Source organism: Lissotriton vulgaris, chromosome 7 (assembly GCF_964263255.1).
Source record: "Lissotriton vulgaris chromosome 7, aLisVul1.2, whole genome shotgun sequence".
NCBI classification, from domain to species: domain Eukaryota; kingdom Metazoa; phylum Chordata; class Amphibia; order Caudata; family Salamandridae; genus Lissotriton; species Lissotriton vulgaris.
In genome coordinates, this window is record NC_141695.1 from 359,282,772 (window position 1) to 359,289,496 (window position 6,725).

A 6,725-nucleotide genomic window follows, 5' to 3' on the forward strand; every position below is an offset into this window, starting at 1 on the left:
TGTGGGAGGAGTGGCTGATCTTGACAGCTCTGATCAACCAGCATTTGGAAAAGGTAAGAAGCATGCCCTCACACCCCTTGCGCCCCCCAACACCCCCCAGCATTGACCAATGGTCAGGAAAAAAGATAGGTAGTCCAGAGCAGGCACACAGGCAGACATAGCAATGCATTATGGGAGATGTAGTCACATGAAAATCAAAGTTGATAAATTGCAGCCAAAATAGTTAAACATAGAATCTGCAGGTCATGAAAGGGAAACAATACACCAATGTAAACCCAAATGGTGAAATTTTTTTATTTACACAGTGCAAGTGAGTACAGTAAATTAATGTGTGCTCTTCTGTCCACAGCACCATCTTCAACACAGCCTACAGGCAGTGGAACAGTCGATGAAGGTTTGGACTCAGGAGATGCCGGCCATGATGAGCACACTGATGGGGAGGACAGCCCCGTGACCACTCACAAGCAAAAGAGGAGACACATTGTGAGACCGCTTGCACCAATACAGGATGATGCAGATGATAGTGGTGGAAATTTGACAAATGGTGACACACAGCCACAGCAAGAGGGCCATGCACCAGACCATCATGTCCCACAAAGTGCAGCCAGGCGCAGACGGCGCATGACTAACAATGTTGAAGGCCGAGGCGAAGATTCTGTGTTTGCTGGGCTGGAACTCAATATGTTGCAGGTGCAGCGCCTGCAAGCCAAAAATATTGAACTGTTACAAAGAGAGGTGAGGGCAGGCTTCAGGGGAATGAGGAATGAACTGAGGGATGGCCTACAGGCGGTATGTGAGGAATTGTGCTCAGAGGGTGCTGCTAGGCGCAGAGCTTTGCAGCGCCAAGATCGTTATACCCGGGCCATCAACCGCTTGGCGTCTACAACAAGCATCCAGGCCAGGCGCAGCATTTAGATATAGCGTTAGTTCACACATGCTGCACAGGATATTGCAAATGCACTTTTGCAAGTAACAACTGATGTGGACCAGCTGCGGGCAGTACGCACAACAGGGCCTGGAGTACTAACTCCAAGTGAAGAGGACGTGCAGTCCGGTCGGAGCAGCACCACCCCATCACCCACCTTGGAGAGGGGCCGTAGTGGCAGGACCAATAGGCCTACACCTTCCAATTAGCATCACGCTGTGCAACATCGAACTTTAAAGTCACTCCTTTTAAGGGCTCGGCCTACGTCACCACTTCGTCAGAAGTGGGGCGGAGCTCCGAGCCATATTGTTACGGGGCTCAGAATAGTGAAGTAAAAATTCCTCACTGCGCAAGATTTTTCCGTAGTTTATTTTGGCATCTGCATGCTAATTGGTCCTCGCAGTGCTGTGTTTCTAGTAGCCTTCACGCAATAGGCCATATGGATTTCAGTTTGTGCACTTCCTGCATATTCTGTGTGGTTACGTGCAGGGGAGTGCAATAAATTGTCAATTACGAGCTGTCAGGGTGCCGCAGTAATTGAACCCAGATGTTTGGGGCGCGCGTTTGTCTGCATCCTTTCATATGTAAGTGTTGGCCTTTGAAGAGCTGGCTTGGTCGTGCGCCGACAATGAGACACACAGTCTTCATTACCCCACAAAGTATGTAAGTGTGTTTGTATTGGAGACAGTAACGTCCAGGTACGAAACAAATTCTTTTCACTGGCTTACGAACAGTCCCACATTTTGCCGCATTTTCCTCATATCATCAAAGGGGCTCATGTCTTGTTCAGCAACAAAACAAAACCTCCGAGAGCAGGAATGTGTTTCTGCACGGAGGGTCCGAGCTGCCGTGTTGCAACAGTTGTGCTTGTGTGTCTAACCTTGGGCCTCATGACAAGTAGGTTGATTTTAGGTGCAGGGATACACAGGCACTGCTCACACACACAGAGACACTGTTGACACACACGGACACTGCTCACACACACAGGCACTTCTCACACACACAGGCACTTCTCACACACACAGGCACTTCTCACACACATGCACTGTTCACACACAGACACTGCTCAAACACAGACACTGCTCACAAACACAGACACTGTTCACACACACCGGCACTGCGCGCACACATAGGCACTGTTCACACACACAGGCAGTACATACACACACAGGCTGCTCACACACACCGGCACTGCGCGCACACATAGGCACTGTTCACACACACAGGCACGACATACACACACCGGCACTGCGCACACACACAGGCGCACTGATCACACACAGGCACTGTTCACACACAGGCACTGATCACACACAGGCACTGTTCACACACAGGCACTGTTCACACACAGGCACTGTTCACACACAGGCACTGTTCACACACAGGCACTGTTAACGCACACAGACACTGCTCACACACACAGACACTGTTCACACACACAGACACTGTTCACACACACAGACACTGTTCACACACACAGACACTACATACACACACAGACTGCTCACACACACAGGCACTGCGCGCACACATAGGCACTGGTCACAGTGACTGCAGTGTGTGAGTGTGCAGGGTAAACAGTGTGAGTGTGCAGGGTGAACAGTGTGTAGTGAGTGCAGAGTGAGTGCAAGAGTTACTGTGAGTGCAGTGAGTGCGAGAGTGACAGTGAGTGCAGAGTGAGTGCGAGAGTGACAGTGAGTGCGAGAGGATAGTGAGTGCAGAGTGAGTACGAGAGTGACAGTGAGTGCAGTGTGAGTGCGAGAGTGACGGTGAGTGCAGAGTGAGTGCAAGAGTGACAGTGCAGAGTGACAGTGAGTGCAGAGTGCAAGAACGACAGTGAGTGGAGAGTGAGTGCAAGAGTGGCAGTGAGTGCAGAGTGAGTGCAAGAGTGACAGTGAGTGCAGAGTGAGTGCGGGAGTGAAAGTGAGTGCAGAGTGAGTGCGAGAGTGACAGTGAGTGCAGAGTGAGTGCGAGAGTGACAGAGAGTGCAGAGTGCGTGTAGAGTGACAGTGAGTGCAGAGTGACAGTGAGTGCAGAGTGAGTGCAGAGTGACAGTGAGTGCAGAATGAGTGCAGAGTTACAGTGAGTGCAGAGTGAGTGTGTGCAGAGTGAGTGTGTGCAGAGTGAGTGTGAGAGCAACAGTGAGTGCAGAGTGAGTGCGAGAGTGACAGTGAGTGCAAAGTGAGTGCAGAATGACAGTGAGTGCAGAATAACAGTGAGTGCAGAATGACAGTGAGTGCAGAGTGACAGTGAGTGCAGAGTGAGTGCAAGTGACAGTGAGTGCAGAGTGAGTGCGGAGTGACAGTGAATGCAGAGTGAGTGCAGAGTGACAGTGAGTGCAGACTGAGTGCAGAGTGACAGTGAGTGCAGAGTGAGTGCAGAGTGACAGTGAGTGCAGAGTGAGTGCAGAGACAGTGAGTGCAGAGTGACAGTGAGTGCAGAGTGAGTGCCAGAGTGACAGTGAGTGCAAAGTGAGTGTAGAGCGACAGTGAGTGCAAAGTGAGTGCAGAGTGACAGTGAGTGTAGAGTGAGTGCAGAGTGACAGTGAGTGCAGAGTGAGTGCAGAGTGACAGTGAGTGCAGAATGAGTGCGAGAGTGACATTGAGTGCAGAGTGAGGGTAGAGTGACAGTGAGTGCAGAGTGAGTGTAAAGTGACAGTGAGTGCAGAGTGACTGCAGAGACAGTGTGTAAGGGTGCAGGGTGCACATTGTGTGAGTGTGCAGAATGAGTGTGCAGGATAAACAGTGTGTGACTATGCAGGGTGACATTGGACATGTGCGGGTGAGCAGTGTGTGAATGTGTAGGGGCAGTGTGTGAGTGTGCAGAAAATACCACACACACATACACCACACACACATGCCACACACACAGGCACTTCTCACACACATGCACTGTTCACACACAGACACTGCTCAAACACAGACACTGCTCACACACACAGACACTGTTCACACACACCGGCACTGCGCGCACACATAGGCACTGTTCACACACACAGGCAGTACATACACACACAGGCTGCTCACACACACCGGCACTGCGCGCACACATAGGCACTGTTCACACACACAGGCACTACATACACACACCGGCACTGCGCACACACACAGGCGCACTGATCACACACAGGCACTGTTCACACACAGGCACTGTTCACACACAGGCACTGTTCACACACAGGCACTGTTAACGCACACAGACACTGCTCACACACAGACACTGCTCACACACACAGACACTGTTCACACACACAGACACTGTTCACACACACAGACACTACATACACACACAGACTGCTCACACACACAGGCACTGCGCGCACACATAGGCACTGGTCACAGTGACTGCAGTGTGTGAGTGGAGAGTGAGTGCAAGAGTGGCAGTGAGTGCAGAGTGAGTGCAAGAGTGACAGTGAGTGCAGAGTGAGTGCGGGAGTGAAAGTGAGTGCAGAGTGAGTGCGAGAGTGACAGTGAGTGCAGAGTGAGTGCGAGAGTGACAGAGAGTGCAGAGTGCGTGTAGAGTGACAGTGAGTGCAGAGTGACAGTGAGTGCAGAGTGAGTGCAGAGTGACAGTGAGTGCAGAATGAGTGCAGAGTTACAGTGAGTGCAGAGTGAGTGTGTGCAGAGTGAGTGTGTGCAGAGTGAGTGTGAGAGCAACAGTGAGTGCAGAGTGAGTGCGAGAGTGACAGTGAGTGCAAAGTGAGTGCAGAATGACAGTGAGTGCAGAATAACAGTGAGTGCAGAATGACAGTGAGTGCAGAGTGACAGTGAGTGCAGAGTGAGTGCAAGTGACAGTGAGTGCAGAGTGAGTGCGGAGTGACAGTGAATGCAGAGTGAGTGCAGAGTGACAGTGAGTGCAGACTGAGTGCAGAGTGACAGTGAGTGCAGAGTGAGTGCAGAGTGACAGTGAGTGCAGAGTGAGTGCAGAGACAGTGAGTGCAGAGTGACAGTGAGTGCAGAGTGAGTGCCAGAGTGACAGTGAGTGCAAAGTGAGTGTAGAGCGACAGTGAGTGCAAAGTGAGTGCAGAGTGACAGTGAGTGCAGAGTGAGTGCAGAGTGACAGTGAGTGCAGAGTGAGTGCAGAGTGACAGTGAGTGCAGAGTGAGTGCGAGAGTGACATTGAGTGCAGAGTGAGGGTAGAGTGACAGTGAGTGCAGAGTGACTGCAGAGACAGTGTGTAAGGGTGCAGGGTGCACATTGTGTGAGTGTGCAGAATGAGTGTGCAGGATAAACAGTGTGTGACTATGCAGGGTGACATTGGACATGTGCGGGTGAGCAGTGTGTGAATGTGTAGGGGCAGTTAGTGAGTGTGCAGAAAATACCACACACACATACACCACACACACATGCCACACACACACACCATACACACACCACACACACATACACCACACACACATAACACACACAAACCACACACACCTCACTCTCTCAACACCACACACTTGTCACCACTCACCACAACACACTCACCACCACACACTCACCCCCACAGACTCACCCCCACAGACTCACCACCACACACTCACCACTACACACAAAACAACACACACAACAACACACACCCAGCCGTCAATGAATGCTTTCACCAGGCACAAACACCAACAACCATCAATGTACGCTTTCACCAAAAACAAACACAACCATGCATCAGTGCCGCTAAACACCCACGCACACAACAAACAATGTCAGTGCAACTTTCACCAAACACACACACACACACCAACAGCTGACAGTGCACCAGCCACTCTTTCAATTGGCACAATCATCAACAGCTGTCAGTGCACCCTTTCACCAACCACACGCATTATCATCCAGCTCTGTACGCTTGACAGCCACACTCAGTAACAGCTCTTACTGCACGCTACCACCAGTCATACACACCTCAAGCCACTACTACACGCTTCCACCAAACACACACACCAACAGCCATCACTGCACAATTCCTACAGGCACACACATCCACCACCCATCAATGCACACACCAATTGATAACGCATCCACCAATTAATATTGTACCTATCGCACTATGCTGCACTTTACCTTTTAAAGATAATGCGTTAAAGTGCAGCATGCCACCATTGATAACATTCCAATCCAACACACATATCTCCAACACACACCACATGCTTCCACTCCAAAACACATGCCTAAAACACATTGCCATTTACAATGCCATTATCTCTAACTCAAACAAACCCGAGCCCTAATGCATTCCTAATGCTTGTTTCTTTATAGCACTGTGACTGAAACATGTGCCAAACATATGTAGTATGACTACTGTGCCTGAACGTTTTGTGTTATTATTTCTCCTGCATGCAAGGATTAAACACCACATTCACACTTACAAGATTTGGCATTGTGTAATTTTTCCTTACCTAAAAATAGTTGCGCGCAATCTCATCACGCCTCTGGTGCCCAGCTGCTGCAACAGCTCAACCAGCTACCATATGTCCTGGTCCAGGCCCCTCCACGTCAGAGGATCCTGAGTCACTCAGCTCCACTGGTGTGCCTTTTCTTGTGGCAATATTATGCAGCATGGAACATGCTACCACTATTTTGCAACACGTATTGGGGCTGTATTGGAGTGCACCTCCACTTTTAAGGGGGCACCGAGATCTGCTTTTCAGGATTCCAAAGGTCCGTTCGATGGTGCCTCTGGTTGCGATGTGTGCCCTGTTGTATCTGCGTTCTCTAGCATTGGTGGGATTAAGGTAGGGAGTCAGGATGAAATCCCGGACTGCATATGCACTGTCACCTGTGGGTTGAAATTTAAATGGTTAGTCTGTGAAATGCACATG

General features: G+C 50.3%; 1 long non-coding RNA gene across 1 annotated transcript; it reads right to left on the reverse strand.

Moving 5' to 3' along the window:
• Positions 1 to 270: 270 nt before the first annotated feature.
• LOC147701638 (uncharacterized) lies at positions 271 to 6,437 on the reverse strand. The gene is made up of 2 exons (XR_015297193.1): positions 6,303 to 6,437; positions 271 to 699 (listed from the first exon to the last, which is right to left on the reverse strand). It is a non-coding gene; the product is annotated as an uncharacterized LOC147701638 (long non-coding RNA).
• Positions 6,438 to 6,725: the final 288 nt, after the last annotated feature.